We start from the raw sequence: 19212 nt of genomic DNA, 5'->3' as shown, positions 1-19212 counted from the left end.
TAGAGAGAGGGCATAGCCACCTGCTCAAACTTTGCTAAAGGTGAGTGCATTACCAATAATTACTGCCTGTCATAGAAGCCAATAGGTGTTACCTGCTAATTTATCTGATTTCTGTTCCTGGTCTCCCACTTCAGACACTAACTCTAGTGCTGATGATTACTGTGGGCAACAGGAGTATATAATTGCACTGTTGAATACACCTTAAACTGGTTAAATGTCTACTTTTATTTGACACCAGTCATGCTCTTTGTTAATAGCTAGAAGAGTCAGTTGCATACAGCCCCAGTCAAAAATAATACACAGTGATTATGTTATTTTGACTTTTTCTGTCTCACTGGTAATAGATATCATTTTGGATTTGTATATCAGGTGAGGTTTGACATTTTTGAAGTTGTTGTTACATTCCTTGGCTCATACCATCCAGAAGGTAGTTTTGTTTACCAAGTAACAATGGTCAAGTTGTGGACAATGTCCCATTCATCTCATAAGAATACCTTCATAATTTCAAACAGGACCAAGGCACACCTTTCAAAAGTTTGTGATGCAGGGTACTGCAGGTGGTATTAATAGCATCCATTAGGTCACTTGCTCACGCCGTTTTGATACCTTGACAACACTAAAAGACACAGATTGACACAGTATGCCTGCAATACATTTGGCTCTGCTTCCCTCCTATGCAGAAACTACACATTAAGAGCTAAAGGGTGCTTTAAAAGGCAATAGTGATTTCAGAGTATAGCAATCGATGAAGATCCACAGTTGGAGGAATTCGGAGACACATGTGATGTTAACATTTCACAAGGGTTTATGAAGCAAAAGCCCCCAATATGGAAGGTGATATACAACACCTAGCATTAAAGCAGTCCAAACTATGGGTGGAGAATGACATAATCTGCTCAATTTGTAAAGGTAATGTGGTATTTTACCTTTCATGGACTATTAAGGGCCGCCTGTGATGATTTACCTGCCTTCGGGGAAGGGTGTGAATGCCTTACCTTTTTTGATTTTTATTAAGTAATAAAATGATGCATGTAATCCCATCTCGGAAAGGAAGTCTGCTAATCAGATGTGTCTGTCATAAGCTCCATGCCCAAAGCATAGTATATACTTCCGCCCTGCTGCATCATTATCCTGATTCACAGCACCTGTTCTACCAGTGTGACAGAGCAGGTTCAGAGTGCTTTCTTGGCAGATGCAGTGACATGCAAGTCGCAGGGGTTTCAATTAAAATATGCCCTCCCTGTTCCAGGAACTGCACAATCCTGGTGATCCTGTCCTTGTGGCACAATACATTGTAAATATAAGCCATACCTAAATTAGGGTATGGAGGCCATCATCTGTCAGGAGTATTAAATTGATTTTGCACATGTGTCAGCCCTGTTGGCCCAGTTCAGCTGTGGAAGAATTATGTGTATTCCTCCCACACAAGGCCCACACCTGCCAACTGACAGGACTGTAGCCTTAGGTGATTGTTTCTCTTTATTCCTTTGTAAGGGCAATTACCACCCTTTACCCAGGACAGCCACTCCACTGGACACTGGCCTGGGAACAGAAACCAAGAGGCACACCCATTCACAGAAAGACAGTCCTCACACCAGGGGGCTGCATTTCTAAGGCCCTTTCATCTTATTGAGAAGGAGAAGGGGCAGGATACGGTAGTTAAAGAGGGATCTGTTCAGTTGTGGGAGGGTTCTGCTATCTTGATTCTCTCTGTCTCTTTTTCTCGTTTCTGTCCCCTCCACTTTCTCTGGAGCAAAGCACTTTGGGTGTGACATCATATGGGCAAAGTAAAAACAATTCAATAGCAGGGGTTGGACCACTAAAGAAGGCTAGCTTTCATCAAATCACTTGTGGACTTTTGCCTATAAAAGACCACTTCTTTGAATCATCTTGGAAATCATCTGGTAGCCTCATTCAGTTATCAGATAAGAAGATTTTGCTGGAACCTGCTGAGAGAGTAGTCTTTTCTAAAGTCACCCAGTTGTGAGGTGTTCCAAGGCAGAGACCCGCTCTGTCCCTTAACCATTCACAGGGACCATTGGGGTGAATCTGCTGCTTGACCATAAGCCTGCCTCTCTAGCAGCCATCCTATTTCCTAGAGCCTCACCATGTTGCAGGTTCCCTGAGTTGTGTGCCAGCATCCCCTTGCTTGATAGCCTGAGAAAAGGTCTGAAATTGGCCCTTGAGCTCCTGGTGTGGGACTCACAGCATCTAAAATCCAGAACAGCCAAGGCCCGTGTTGTTAATGACAACCCGCGCTGAGCTGTGACTCAAGTACGCTTGACACCTAGCAATCTAGTAGGATTGCTGCCCTTTTCCCACGCTGCCCTTTTCTGGACATTGTTCTCTCAACCACCATCCACGGTTCCACATCATTTGTCTTTGCTCCAACTCCAGCAGAATCATGCTGTTGCCTTAGCTCGAACCACAAAGTGCCACTGTCTTACCTTGCTCGAGCCACCATCCTAAACACCAGCTTCTTCATTGCTGCTCTTATAAGTTCATTGGCCGATCATGGTGTTCCCTGAAAACTGACCTATGAGCCCATGTATAGAATCCACTCACCTGGGCTGCCTGGTACCAACTCACAGCTGTTGAATGTGACCGCTGACTTAACCTGGAGACCACAAGATCAGCAATGCGCAAATAGACAATTCAAGACAGAAGCCACCTTCCATTAAACCCTGATTCAATGGCAGCTTGCCTCTGGGCAACCATGACTGCTGCATACTCAACCTCAGCCAAGACCGAAATCAGTGCAGAGAAGCCTGGCTAAATGTAGTTGAACCACCAAGACATTTCCAAAGGTTCTTTTGACTGACATCAGCCCCCTCCATCTGTGGGCCCTAGAGGCCGTCTAGGTCATTTTAATCCCATTTTGCAACTCAAAGAAATATCCTTTTAAACATCATGCTCTTTAGATTGCCTTTCTGCCTTTGTCTCATTACCCACAGTGCTGTACCTATTCTATTTGTGAATATTCTGTAGCTCTTCTGCAGGGTTGTTTTTTTACAGTGTTTTCTATTTAGTTGTTACTGTACATGGTGTGTCTGATTGAAGTGTACATTTTCATAAAACCTTGATTGGATCTTCCCTTATTTTGGTCTCTTATACTTCACTGTTTGGGGTACTACCGAACCACATGTTCACCCCTCTTAAGAGTATAGCCTTCCCTCGGCCCACATTAACACAAAAGGCAAAGGAGGTATATCTCTTGACTGTGCCTGTTTGTAGAAGTATGAGGGCTGATTGGGCGTTTCAGTCTCTACTGATCCTTTTATTCTTTTAGGGCAGAAGTCAATGCATCACAGAACCTCCAAATTTAGTTCAAAGATAAAGTTAAAGAGTCGGTAGAATGGGGTACACTTCTAACTTTATAGCCCTCTGGTAGACATGCCATTTTAAAACCATGAAAAATAGAGGTTTATTTTATCTTTGAAAAGTTGGCCACTAGAAAACGAAGGGGACACACATCGGCTGGTCTGGCACTATGGTTGCCTTGGGTTTACCATGGGATTGTTTTAAAATTCCTATTGATTCTGCTAACAACATGTGTGTAAATGTCCATTAGCCACTTTTGTGTGACATCTTAATTATTACAACACTCCATCCCAGAAAGGTGGTCCCGATGATGCAGGTAATATCAGCAATGTTTATTCTTTGTTAGATGATCGAAATATATTTTGGACTAGGTTCTAAGTATACCACCCTGCGTAGTTGGCCTGGGGGAATTTAATGTCAAAGTGTCATCCAAATTCTGGAGGTGGAATAATTTACATTGGAAGAATCCAGCTGTGGAATTAGGACAGATGGATGCTACTAGCTTGAGCCATGATGCTTTACTGGTACAGGTCTTTAGATGGCACATTTGTTGGAACCCATATAGGTTAATCAAAGCAATTGGATGTATAATCTGCAAGGCATTGCTGGAAATCGAAATTAAGTTCAATGATCATAAAAAAGCAATCTTTCCAAAACAGAACTCATACTTTTTGGTGCAGGCCCTTACACACTGCCATTGGACACAATGAGAACCCCTGGAACAACAATGGACAGTACCCTCAGGCTAGAAAGAGCAATTGTATGAAGCTGTACTGCCATACCTTCCATTTACTCACTGAACCTTGATTGTAACTTCACCTGAGCTAACATAGCTGCAATACACAAAAAGCCTTTATCTAGCGCTGCCAGCAAACTACATGGAAAAGCCATAAAGACCACAAAATATGGCATCCAGACTACTCCTTAGGAAAAATAGTTAAAAAAAAGTCTTGAACAAATCAACCTTGCAGGCGCCTAAGAAATCATTTTGCAAACACTGATGAGTTAAGACTGCGTTCCAGTTAGGATTACTATATCCTTCAGCATCTTGATCTCAGAATCAATTGGAGAATTTTCACAAGCACACCAGCACTAAAAGGACTGGTGACTCAATGCTATCAACTGCACTAACAAAGCTGGATGTTCATAAACACAATCAATATAAATACAAGGATTATTGAATGACTTTTCAAAACAAAATTCTTTCTTTTGACTACCATCGTCACTTTCAAAACAAAATCTTTCTTTTGACTACCTTAGTCACAATCAATTCGACATCCTGAAGAGCCACACTGAAGTGGCGAAACATGTGTAGAGGTTTGAAAACAAGGTTTAAAAATTAGAACAAGTTTTGTAAATATATGATCAACAAAATTTGGAAACCAGATTTGTGAATATATGATCAACAAAATGTGGAGGCCCCTCCCAGTCTCTCTGCATGGCCCTGGCTTCTCATTTCATCTCTAAAACCCAGGACATCCTGTCCACCCTCTCCTCCTCTCCTCCTTCTCCATCTACTTTCTCCTCTACCTCCGGCTCCCCTCTGGCCATCTCTCCTCCCTCTTTCTCTTCCTTTCCTCTGTTCTCCCCAGACGAGATTTCTAGACAAGTACAATCTATGAAAGTCTCATCAAAACAGGTTCATTCCTGTTCTTCCCTGTTCTTCGAAAACCATCAAGGACCATATTGACACCCTCGCTCCTGCCCTGACTGACTTCTGCAACCACTCCTAAAACACTCTATATTAACAATCCAATCATTGAGTAAATCACTCCTTCACCACTGGAGCCTTACCTTCCCCCCTGAAGCACTCTCTTGCGCACCCTCTTCTCAAGAAACCCTCAGTCGACCCCTCGTGCCTGGCTAACTATCTCCTGTTCTCCATCATTCCTTTCCTGGGCAAACTCCTGGAAAAGCTGGCCATCTCCCAGCTTAAACTTCACACTGAATCTGTTGGTTGTCTCCATGACAATCAGTCTGGCTTCAGAGCAGCCAGAAGCATGGAAACTGCTCTTCCGAACATCCGTGAAGACCTGCTCTCTAACCTTGATTCTAATCTCCCCTCTGTCTTCATCTTACACGATCTCTCTTCTGCCTTTGACATGGTCAATAATTCCATCCTGCTCTGTCATCTCCGTGATAACCTGGGTATCACCGATCAGGCCCTGGCCTGGTTGACCTCGTTCCTCTCTGATTGACCCTGCCAGGTTCAACTTGGGTCCTTCCCTTCCTCTATTTCACTCTCTACCTGTGGTGTTCCCGAGTGGTCTAACCTCTCTCACTGGCTGTTCAACCAATACCTGGCACCTCTCGCCAACTGCATTGCTGCTCTCTGCTCCAACTTTCAGTGCTATGCGGATGACCCTCAGCTTGTTTTCAGGCCATCTCTGCTACTTCTCTCATCTCTGACTGTCTGTCTGCTATCCAGGAGTTGTGTGCTGCCAACAATCTCTGCCTTAATGCCAGTAAGATGGGGATTCACCTCATTGGCACACCTGCACCCTCCTTTCCTGTAACTCTCTGGTCGGCCTCCCTTGGCCCTCTTCCTGCTCCCACCTGTGAGGCTAAGAACCTCGGGTCATCTTCGACTCCATACTCTCCTTTTCTCCTCACATCTCTGACATCTCTAAGAAGTCAAACTACCCACTGCACCTCCTCAGAGGTATTCTTCCTTTCCTCTCCTTCCCCCAGAAGCTCACTGTCTCTAGAGCTCTGGTTCTCGCTAGGCTGGACTAATGCAACAGCCTCGTTCTAAATCTGACTGCTTGTACTCTCTGCCCTCTGCAACTCATCCAAAACAGAACTGTTAGACTTGTCCTTGGCCTCAAGCCAAGGGATCGTATATCTCCAGCCCTGAAATCTCTACCTTGGCTCCCAGTGGCTGCAAGGATTAAGTTCAAGACCCTCTGCATTGTTCACAGGGTATTCTGGGGCCTTGGTCCTCAATACCTTCAACTCTCTCTTTGTAAATACCTTCCTACTCGAGCTCGTTCCTCCACCTCCAACTCCCTCAGGGTCAGTCTCTTCTCCAAGCAACAAGTTGGTGGTAGATCTCTTTCTTCGGCTGGGGCCTCCACCTGGAACAGCCTCCCTGCCTCTCTGAAAGTTGAGGAGAACCATCTCTGGTTCCGGAAGCACCTCAAGACATTCTTCTTTGCTTCTGCCTTCTCTCTTCCTCTCCCCTGCTGATTTCCCGTCTGATACTGTAATGGTCACCTGGCTACCCTCAGATTTCTGGGTCAGGTCCCTGCCCGCCCAGTTGCATACCCACACTGCCTCCCGGAAACCCTTGCACTTGTGTCTGTATCTGTAACCCTACAGTCCCCCTACCTGCACTTTTGGACACCTGCTGTCTGCCCTTACCCTTACAACTGCCACCTGCTGGCCATACTTCTTGTTATTGTTTTGATCCCATGTACAGCACTGTCCCCTTCCCTTTCCCCAGGCACTTTCCCCTCCCCATCCCCTGCACTTGCGCAATCTCAATGTCACTTGGCGTAGTAAGATCGTTGTTTCTGTCCTCCCTCTGTTCCCCCTTCCTTGCCTCAAACCACCTTGAAACACTTGTGTGTAGGCGCATTACAAATGCCACATCATATCATAAACCAGGAGGACTCATGACCGAGAAAATTTGGATAGAAAAAAGAAATGCGAGAATCAAAATAACGAACATAATTCTAAACATAATTGGACACTATAAGGACATAAAACCAAGAGATTTTGGACATTTGGACATTTAAGACAAGAATTAGCATGAAAACAAAGAGCAAACAGATTTTGCACAAAAACAAAGAACAGACTGAGATTTAATTTAGCAGCAAATGTTTGCTAAACTTGATTGAGTTCAACTGAAATAAACAAAATGCAGTCTTAACTCATTGGTGTTTGCAAAATTATGTCTTAGGCGCCTGAAATCTAAAGAGTGCAACCTGTAATCTATATATACTGTTGAGCAAACAACAGTTAATCTTTAGTCAAACGACAAGATCATTGAAAATTACAACAAAGAGCTGTTCTAGATACAGAGTGATTGTTTGCAACTATTTATATAACATCAACCTTGCACATTGCATGTTGCATTGGTCCCCTGTCAGAAGAAATTCCATACCCTCCAGGACTCTTAAGATGAGTAATGCAATTCTAGTCTTTGCTCCAGGCTTCCAAAGAAAAAGCCAAGAATACCCCTCTTTCTTCATGCTGGTGACCAAACTCCAGACCTTCCTACATGGGAGCAAACCACCAGACATTCAGCAGACAACTCTAAACATGGCTCTTCAAATAAACAAACAGATATACAACAGTAACCTCCAATACAATCAAATTAAATTGCCGGTTTACATATATCTTAATTCATATAGACACATAGGGCCTCATTATTTGGTTGGAGGTAGCCTTGTGGTAAAACCCCTCAAAATTCACGGGTATTCCAACTTTGCCAGACCCGGTAATTCCTCCATTACCGGGTGCCGGTGCCTGTCGTTCCCCATTCCCATTTGAGCCCCATAGGACTCAATGGTCACTGGGACGTCGAATGCACCTGCACCGTTTACAACTGTGCCGGTGCATCCAACTTGCGTGCTCGCGAGTGCCACTCTGCCTGCCAGGTCAGACCTGGCGGGCTGACAGGCACCTGCGAGTACAGCTCGTAGTATGGTGGTACGGTAACAACAGTGCCGGTAGTGCTATCAGCACCCTTGTCACCGTACCACCATACTTGTAATGAGGCCCATAAGACAATAACTCAATCTAACTCTTAAGACTAGTAGCTGAAATCAAATGCCCTTTCCATGTACACAACTGAGGAAATCACCAAGAACGTATCCCATTTCACTGTCTCACATACTCCTTCCTTATTAATTATGCACTGTTAAAACGTTCAAAGTGTGTAACCACACGCACAGCCCATCAGATGACCCACAAGGTCAAGCACACTAAATACAGACTCTGACTCAGATTCTGACTCAGACTCAATTTCCTCTTAGCACCGCATTTCATTCCAATTCATCCAGGATTATCATCTTAATCCTGGGTCTGCCCTTATGCCCACCATCCTCCATGGTACCTTCCCCACCCAAACACAATCAAACCCATACTAGGCACACAGGTAATCGGTGTTTCCAACATACACTCATCAGCACCGCAGCTTTTCTGCTCCTTGACTAGCCAACATTCCCACAAACACTACCCCACGCCTTTATTCTTACAGAGACACGCACATCGAGGCCAACATTGTTTTCTTAAAAAAACATTTTTTAAAGTTATTATTGGTTATATAACAACACAAAGAAACAGAACGCAAATAACAACACTCCAACACTATATAACACATTCGCGTTAGTCTATTCTTGCCCTCCCTCAATGCTCCCCCCAACTCGAGCCTACTCTCCCACTCCCACTGCCGTGGTGTCTTCCAGAGATTCCTTCTCTTCTGTATCAATAGAGGAATTCTGTTCCTCTGGCCAGTCCTGGGTGGACCCATGCAGTGTAGCTATCACGAGTCTCCATGCCATTAGAGTTTCCGCTTCCTCCTCCCCCACTCTATTGGTCTCCTCATACCATACAGCTCTTTCTGCCTCTGCCCATTTCAGGAGGTCCGGCCACACACCTCTATTCTGGGTCTGTGGCTCACCTTCCGTCCCATGGCGATTCTGTGCTTGGCCAGTATATAGGCCAGGTCCTTGAGTTTGCTTACATGCCTCAGATTGCGAGGTCTCGTAAAGCCCCCCACCATACATGCCCACACTGATTCCACGTCTAGCCGGATACCTTTCTCTGCTAGTCATTGGTTGATTTTGCCCTAGAATTTCCCAATCTCTGGGCATGCCCAGAACATATGCACCATCCCAGCATTCACCTCCCCACATTTAGGGCAAGCTTGTATTTCTGTGTTTTTAAATCTAGCGACTTTTTGGGGGGGTCATATATCCTCTGTGGGTTACGTATAATTGGATCGGCTGTAACCTTGCATTCATGGACACCTTTTTGTGGTATGTTTGGGCTCTCTCCCACATCCTGTCTTGCATGGGTGTCCCTAATTCCTCCTCCCAATCTCTACTCAATTGCAATACCTCCTTCCCCACCCTGGACATCAGGAGTTCATAGATTCGGGAGACCTCATGTCCTCCCTCCGAGATATCATATATTGTTTCAACAGTCGCATCTGGCTGGCCTTCCAGTACCAGCTTAGGCCAAGTTTCTCTCACCAGCCGGACTACCCTGATATAAGTAATGTGTTGACCGGCGTGTACTGTGGTTCCCTCTACCAGTTTGCCAAATTCTATGACCCTTCCCTCTTGCCATAGGTCTCCCAGTGTTGCTATGCCCACAGTTTCCCAGTGCTTCCGAATCGTCTTTCGCAGTTGTTCATTTACTCCCTTCAGTGCCACTAATGGCACCTGGGGGGGGGGCATGAATTCAGGTTCTCCAGTGGCCGACAGGCCCTGCACCATACTCTCCATCCCAGTTCCAGCAGCCATGCTCGCCCTTTCAATTCTATGTTGGGCACCCATATCATTTCTTTCAGGAAGAACAGGGCACATTCAGACCAGAGCAGGTTGGACTCTGCTGTAGGGTCTTCCTTTAGCCATCTGGCCACATGCTGTAATTGGCTAGCCAGGTAGTACATCTCAAAATTGGGTAATTTGATCCCACCCCTGTCATACGTGTTCTGCAGTTTCCATAAGGCTATCCTGTTTCTAGTATTGTGCCACATGAAGCCCCTGCATAAGCTTTGTAGTTTGCCAAAGAATCGCTTGGGTATCATGTAGGGGATATTAACAAAGAAGTGTAATAGCTTAGTGAGCGCCACCATTTTCAACAGTGCTACTCTCCTTGCCATGGCCAGGGGTAGTTTTGCCCAGAATCTCATGCTCCCCTTTAAGTTTGCTACTGCCCTTTCTGTATTGGGTTTATGTTCATCTTCCACTCTGTGGTGTATGTCCACCCCCAAGTATCTAAAGGTACTGGTCTCCCAAGGTATCTGTAATACTGGTAGGTCCTCACACGGGGGCCCCTATGTACCTGCCAAGAGGAAACAGTCTGGATTTCAGGGGGTTAACCGCTATCCAGAGAGCGACGCAAATCGCTCCATCACTTCCAAGACATATTGCAGATTTTCCTCTGGGCATCTCAAATATAGTAAGATATCATCAGCATACAACAATATAAGGTGTGATCCCCCCCTTGTGTGGATTCCCACAGGCTCATATTGCTGTGTCAGCTATATTGACAGGGGTTCCAATGCAGGGATATACAGCATCAGGGACCAGGGTCAGTCCTGTCTGGTACCCCTTATGAGCTGCCATCTGTCTGAGATGATCGCCCCTGTCCTGACTCTAGCCAGTGGGGAACTGTACAACAATTTCGCCCATTGTAAGTACTCTGGCCATATTCTGTATTCTTTCAAGGCTGCCAGCAGCCAAGGCCATCTGACCAAGTCAAAGGCGTTCGCCACGTCTAGTGAGGCTATAGTCATTTCCTGCGTGTCACCTTCCACTTGTTCTATAACGCGGTGGAGCCTCCTCAAGTTATCCGCTATGCTTTTATGTGGTACGTATCCAGTTTGTTCTGGGTGTGTGAGCTTGCCTATGACTTGTTGCAATCTGGTCGCCAATACAGCTGTGAAAATCTTACTATCTTGATTCAACATGGGGAGTGGTCCCTATGACCCGCAGTCCGTGCTGGGTTTGTTCGGCTTAAGGAGTGGGATGGTAATTGCCTCTCTGAGGGATTCCGGCAATCTCCCCACTTCCAGCGCCTCATTCAACATATCTAGCACTGGGGGAAGTACTTCCCCACTATACATTTTATAAAATTCACTAGGCAGTCCATCCGTCCCCCAGGCTTTACTGGTAGGCAGCTGTCTAAGCACTGCTTCCAGCTCCTCTAGCGTTATCGGGGCATCCATGCACTCTCTTTCTTCCACACTTATTTTTGGTAGGCCTATATCCTGCAGTATTTCTGTGATCTTGCTCTCCTCCCCTTTTCGCGTGTCTTGGTACAGTTGTTGACAAAATGTATGGAACCCTTCATTCACTCCCTCTTGGGTCGCTAGCATCTGACCATTATCCTCTGTAAATTGCTCTGATAGCTAATATGGGTGTTTCCTTCTTGTACAGCCATGCCAGCAACCTCCCTGGCTTATCTCCCCCCGCGTGTTGTCTCTCTGCATATTTCTTGTAATTTAGGTTACCTAGTCTCTCCCAGAGTTGCACGCATTCTTGCTGTAGTTTACTTATGGCATCCGCAGACCCCAGGGAGCAATCCCCCTTTTCATGACCATTTCAAGTTTCTACTCAGCTTTTCATTGGTCCCGAATTATATCCCCTTGGAGCCCTTTGGATTTTGATATGGCTGATCCCCTCACCACCACATTGAAAGCCTTCCACTTGTGCCCGCTGATCGTATATTTCCAGTGTTTTTCTCAAAGTATTCCATAATGTCCTCCCTTAGAACCTCCCTGAACACTGTATCTTTCAATGCCTCTGTTCTGAGCCGCCATGTGGGGATCCTTGGTCTGAGGGGTAAATATTGCCATGTTATCATCAGTGGCGAATGGTCTGAGAGGACCCTCGCTTTGTATTCTGCCTGCACTATTTCCCTCGTCGCGTCTGAGGAGACGAAACACATAATCCAGCCGAGTGTGTAGGTTTTTTGGAGCCGCATAATGGGAGTGCTGTCTATCCAGTGGGTGGCGTGCCCTCCATATGACTTCTAGTTGTAATTCCCTGAGCAGGATGTTCAAAGTTCTAGCAGCCAGGGTGGGTTTGCTTTGCTATCGTCCGATCTGTCCATCTCTGGATCCAGCGTACAGTGCTTGAACACACTTCTGGCAGCGAGAGCAACCTTTTGCAGGGAAAGTAGTTTAGATCTGAACATTAGAAAAACAATGGAATGATCTCTGCACAAAACAAGACCTGAAGGGCAGAGCGGCACCCCCAAGCACAGCATGTCGGATGCACCGGCACCACTCTGAGTGATTCCAGTGCATCCAACGTCCCATTCCCATTCAGCCCTATGGGGCCGAATGGGTATGGGGAGTCCCTCATTATCGGCACCCGCAAATGGGCAATTACCGGGTCCGCCAAACTCGGCATGACCCAGTAATTGCCCATTTGCGGGTGCCGGAAAAAAATGGATACCAGCAGCAGCCATGCCTGTAGTACAGGCACGGTTAGCGCCAGCCTCGTAATGAGGCCCATTGTATTCAAATCAAATTTCTAGAAAGAGGATGAACACTTGGAGGTGGTTACATAATATAGGTATCTATATCTCTCTTTTTCCACCAACGTAACTTGTACAAAACATGGTAATAAAATAAAGCTAAAGATAAAACAAGCAACAAGTCAATTTCCGGCTTTCATAGAAAAATTGGTTATTCATCTTCTCAGTCATTGATAGCAGTTTATCGGACAATTGGAAATGTGTTCCTTAAATATTTATCAGGAAGTAATACATACCTTGCCAATATAGTGGCCTATAGTGCACCAGATATTGATTCGATGGAGGACTAATCCTGTTGGAGTATGCTAATAAATGGGTTTAGTTTGGCTTTTTTCACTATGCAAAGCTATTTTGGAGGAACTAAAGTCAAGTGTGTCTGCCTTAACACTGAGGGGCTGATTCTGAGCTCCTGATATAAAGAGTGTGGAGATACAACATTCTACCCTCCTGTTTCCAGCACCACCATTCTGAACTGGGGAGAAATATTGGAGTGGAGATGCTGTGCTTGCCAGCAGCAAAAGCTGCTAAAATGTCTTGTTGTGGAAGAAACATATGTTGCAGGGGCCTTGGCAAGCCTTTCTTAAGATTGCCACTTTTCTAATTTAAGAAAGGTTTCATAACCTTTCATTGAACTAGAAAAGTGGTGTTGCAGTCTAAGAAACGCTTTTTTATGAAGGATAAAAATTGTGCATTACAGTTTAAGGACACCTCACAGGTGTCATATTTTAACTCCTCTTTAGGATAGGCTAAACCAGTGCTGCTGGGAGGAGAATCCCCTCCATATGGCTGCCTTGCATCACTGATGGTTGCTAGTGCTGTTGTCAAGCCATAAATCAGGCACATGCAAAAGCCGAGGTTTTCATGTCCCTGCACCACGTTCTTTCTGTACCATAATATGGTGTCTGTAAGGAAAGCCTTCATCTTTCATAGATGAACACTTTCATACGTTTGCACACACCTCAGGATTGGCCCCCAGTGGTTTTGCAAAATAAAAGCATTTCCTTCTGATAAAGAAGGGTCAATTGATTTTTGGATACCAACTCTATTAGTGATGTGAGTGAAATCAATTTAGAGGTCACTCTGCATCCTGGTAGATGGGGTATAAAATTGAGAAATGTATTATCTATACCTGCTGCTGGTTCTTTTTTGAATCCATTCACTACAGTAAGATATTGACAGTAGTTACAGCATTTTCCCTTCTTTCGCATTTGTGTACACTCGTGGGTAAGGCTTGACAAGTTGCCATTAAAGGCAACCCTGACCTTTGAACCTGTGGACATAATGCACCACCTCATTGTAATTGATCTAGGGTTTCCAGAAAGTACTTTAAAGCAGGAGAAAAGCTCTGGAGCAGTGTGCTTGTCTTGGAAGCAAGACAATGCAGAGCAACACATGTTTGAATCCCAGCCTTGCGCTTAGAGGCTGGTCTCTGATATTGAGTGCAATACAAATGTTCAATTAATTTTACTTTACGTTTCCTGATTTTCTGTCTCTGTATGTTAGTATTCACTGTTGTATTGTCTGCACTAGTCTGTTACACTGTGCGCTAATGAAACCGAGTTTATAGTATTTGTCATCACTCTTATGTTTCTTACCTTCTCAAGTTACAATTTGAGAACTGATAATGCATAATATTCCCCTACTCTGAGTGGTAATTGAAGGTTAAATCGGTTTTATACTATATGAGCGCTGTGCACTTTAATCTATACAGAGATTAAGGGGCTGATTCATGGAATTTGTGCGTCGAAAAACGGGCATTTGTGCGCCATTCTGGCGCAAATCCCCATGTGTTAAACAGGGATTTGCGGGCAGAATGGCGTACAAATCCCCGTTTTTCGGTGCACACTTTGCATGAATCAGCCCCTAATTGTTTCAGTTTCATTCATTTTTAAATCTATGTTTGTGTTTTGATGTATGATGTAATATATTTCTGTTGCATTTGTGATTTTATAGAGGATGTTTCACATAGCCTTTCAGATGTGTAATGCTATCTAATGGTGTCTAAGACCGTACAAGGATTAAATGAAGGTTGTTTGGTGTTTATGAGTTGAAGAATTGACTAATTTAACAAGTCATGCACATGACATCCTTCAAAGGGTCGTAGTGGAAAATGTCTGCATCTGGAAGAATTATATCAGGCCTTTTTCATTTTATGTTTTGTGTTGAGCTAGAGACCAAGAAATATATTGAATTGATTAAGTGTGGGGGTAAAAACTCCTGGATTCATATTTTGATATTTAATTGTCATTGTTTGCATTGATATCTATAAGGGGCTTGTTTTATTAAACAAGACAACTCATGTCTTCATTTACATTAAAATAATATTAGTGTGAGGTTGAAGATGTGTGTAACCTTATAGCCATTCAGAGGATTCGGGAAGCTTCATTCATGTGCTTAGGTGACAGCTTGTGAAAATAATCGATAAAACAGTGAAGGACTGTTCCACCAATACACATCTCATGAATGCTGTCAATGGTCCTTTATGGTGAAACCTTTAACTTCTATCTCTCTCCAACCCTGGGACTTATTGGGGCAGTGGGACTTGGGGGGGAGGCATGCAGATAGCCACACCTGGATCCCTCATTTGGGGGGTGCAAATATAGGACTTAAAGGCACAACAGGACCACTTTTGCACACAAAGACATTTCTCAACAATTAGACGAGCCTCTCTGGGATCCCCAAGAGATATAGGTGTGGTAGTGATAACATGAGGGAAGGTCTGCAGGGTTTGCATTTGTCATAATCAAAGATATTGTTTTATCTTTACTGTTCGTAAAATACCATTTATGTATTTTTTTAATATACTCTTTAGTCAGCGTCCGAATTATATGTTTAGTCTAAACCAGATGCCTGATTTATAAGCACTATGCAGTATCATCCTACTATTTAAACTATTGCAGAGCACTGTCTGGTGTTGGGCTGATTCATGTGGGATGTACAGAAATGGTCACGTGTGAATATTCCCTTTTCCAGGGAGTCTCTGTTTGGGCTCACCTTTAAAACTAGGGTTTCCTGGTGTGAGATGTGCAGAGATGGCTTAAGGTGAGATTCCTGATTTTTTGGAAAATGTCATGTTGCTCTTTTGTTGAGCTTGCTTGTACCATAATATTGTGGTTTGGGATGGGCCAAAGGAGCATTAGCTCGCCCAAGACTTATGGACAATTACAAAAATTATCTTTCAGCAGCTTCGGAGAAAGTCAAATGCATTGGTTAGCAAACCCGACAATGATCAATAAGAATCACAAGCAAGCATCAATGAGCTGATTCTACTATCACAGAATGTGACTTTTGTGTTGTCAATTCCACTGCAGTGTAACTTTCTAAGACCATAAACTAAGGTTAATTTCTTCCTAATAATTGGTGTAATTTGGAAAGGAAATACGAATGAAATTATTAGTTCAAATACACATATTTTGATTTTCCTAAACGTAACTAATGTAAAATGTGTCAATTATATTATCAGTGTTAGCCACCCACGCATAAACAGCACACCTAAAACCCAAACTTCATCCCACCCTGAATGTTACATATACAATTATGAACATAGTGATCATAAGGAGAACTCTAACTCCAGTAAGTCATATAAATAATGTTGTAGTGCAAAGGGCACCTCATATGGCGCTGCATTATAAATCCAGCTGAAGACCCAGTGACAAATCCAAATACTACAGCTGTTTAAAAAAGGCCATCCACTCGATAGGAGGACATCTTGGTCCTGCTGCTTCTAATTATGTGCCGTGTAAGGCCTTAGATGTTCACTCTGCTGAAGCATCAGGAGTAGGATGATGATGAAGACTATGATGAAAGGAAGCAACATCAAAAGTGTCAGCAAGAGAGAAGCATAGACCATACACGTCCTGAAACTGCATGCATATTCCAATTTGCTATGTGACGACGTTACTGAATTTGGAAACAACCAAAATGATATACGTACATAAATAGCATAGTGTTGTGAGCTGTGTGCATCTTGTGGATTTGTCAAGAGACCAAACTGAACTGGCAGTGTTGTTTTCTGTAAAATAGCTCGTTGAGCACAAACAAGCAGCAATATTTCTGATACGACAATATTTCACTGCGGCATACGGATAGACTCCATGTTACATTTAAAGAGCATGAGTCTGTGCATTCATTTTGTCATGTGGGCGACCTCTTGAAAAGAAAGGTCGTGAATTACATTCACATAATTGCAGAAGGTTTTATCATGTGGTCCTGTTGATTCCAAACATTTCTGTTGGATTCAGAACAGTGGAGTATCACAAGTGTTTGACTGATTGTATGTTGTAACACAAATTCAAGACCTCTCATTTGTCTACTAATTGTACGTTGTCGAAGAAAGTTAATTTAATGTATGTTTAGTTTTACTGTTTCTTTGCTGTCTCTTGATTTTATATATACACTATTTTATTACGCATTAATTTTCCTAAATTGTGTTCTTATGTAAAAGGCTGGTGTGTTATTTATCTGATGTAAATGCTTCTTATGTTTGTAAAGGTGCATGTGCACCAAACACAAATAAAAACATAAATCACGTTTATCACATATGCACATTTTAGCATAAAAAAAAGGAATCTAATTCTAATGAAAACATGTTTTTAAAAATGCCTATCAGAACAAAATAAATTGCCAATACATTGAAACAGCCTAGAGAGTGATTATGTCAGAAGAATGTGTTGTAGCTACGGGAATGGGATTTGCATGAGTAGTACACAGGCACATGTAACAGTTTCAAGCATTCCACATAGAGCAACAACAAAAAAACCAAAATACAGACACATTTCAGAAGAGAGACCAACAGGCTTACGTGTCAGGGCTTTCCAAGGATTCAGGACGTGCCTTCGAGCAAACAGTATATGGTCAACGATGCAGCCATGTGAGAGCTAGTGGCATAACACAAAATGAGGGGTCTCCTCTGCAGGCCAGGCTCAGGTGTTGCTCCAACTCCCTAACACAAATTAAGAAAATGGTGCATCACAAACTCCAGGGCTGGCCTGAGCCATCACATATGCGCAGCAGGCATGATGCTCATTCTGCCACAGGGCTGAACCGAATTCTGCACTAGGTGGAAAAAGTATTTTTTCTTACTCGAACCTTACACCTTTCACCTAGTTAAGAAACAATGGGGCGGTGGCATCTCTCCCTTGCCAGCCAAACGTACCAGCAGCAGCTGTGCACGTTGAGTAACATTAGTATGCGCATGGCCGTGGAAGAGACAGCTTTTTACCTCAAAAAGGGGTGCTGCCAGTCCCCAAACAATAAATCATTAGATCCTTCAAAAAAAATGTATTTTGGGAATGTGGGTCAGTTTGCATGGTTTCAGGTGGTCTTTTTGCATATAGTCTGCAATTTGTGAATTAATCTGTCTGGCACCGTTTGTAACTTAATTGCCGTTTGTGAATATCAACAATCCAATCATTGAGTAAATCAATCTCACTTTGTAAATAAATTACCTATGATAATGGGAAAAAGGACAAATACAACTTGAGTTCCTGGCTGCTTTCCATAAAATTGTAGAGCATTTTAGGAGCAGAAGAATGAGTACGAGTTATATATACTGATTTGGACATGCTTAGTGCTCCAATGTGAGGCTTGGACTGAGGTGACTTGTTGTGTCCCTATATTAATGGCTTTCACAACTTGTACTCTGCTTGCACACAGAAAATGTTCTTTGGGAACTGAAGGAACCCTGCAACATCCATCAAGGTGCCCTTCATTGGGGCTGTCTCCTGCCCCCTACAATGCGGGTGCTGCAAAGGCCTCTCCTACACTGGGGCAAAGAGAATGTGCCCTATAACGCTCTGTTGCCCTCACACAAACACAGATTTAGTAATGCTCATTGTGACAATCCCCACAGGGGAGCCCCTTTCCATGAGTGCCCCTAGGGGTGGTAACATGCAGGAGTACCTCATGGGGAGGAACTCCCTTTCTGGGGCCAAGGATGTGAATCTGGGACATGGCCCCTTTATCTCCCAACGCCACATGGTAATAACAACACCAAACCCTTTGCCTTAGCTCCATAACTCCTTTCTTGGGCAAACTCGCCCACCATGTACAACATATTCCCAAAGCCTCTATTTGACAAATTGGATAATCTGGGTGTCACCTACACTAATTATGCTGATGACACCCAGATCCTCATACCCCTTTTGAGCAATTACCTCAAGGACATGGCTCTTGTGAATAAAATCTACCTCCTCATTCTGGCATGGATGGCATCTCATGGCCATCCATGGCCAACGACAAGACCAAGCTCCTGATTCTCGGTACCACTGCTGACCTAAAAAAAAAAAAAATACTGACTACTCTACTTATAACATTGATGGCTATACCATCAAGGTCGTAAAGGAAGTCAAAACCCTTGGATTCTACCTTGATTCTACTCTATCATTGAGCAAACCGGTAAATTCTATGGTCTCCACAACAGCTTATACATGCAAACTAATCAGAGCTTGCATACCGTATCCAAATCAAGCTGCATCATCTTAGCTAATGCCCTCATCCTATCAAAACTAGATTATTGTAATGCCCTATACATGGGGGCTAACAAGTACATCCTAAACAAAATTCAAGCTTTACAAAATAACGCCCTCAGAAGGGTGCTAAACATCCCGAATAGAGAGCACATCTCTGAGCTAAGGAGACAATACCAATGGCTGACAATCAACGACAGAA

This window comes from Ambystoma mexicanum, chromosome 8, assembly GCF_040938575.1.
Source record: "Ambystoma mexicanum isolate Mex_15411 chromosome 8, UKY_AmexF1_1, whole genome shotgun sequence".
Taxonomy (NCBI): domain Eukaryota; kingdom Metazoa; phylum Chordata; class Amphibia; order Caudata; family Ambystomatidae; genus Ambystoma; species Ambystoma mexicanum.
This window is presented reverse-complemented; position numbering follows the sequence as displayed.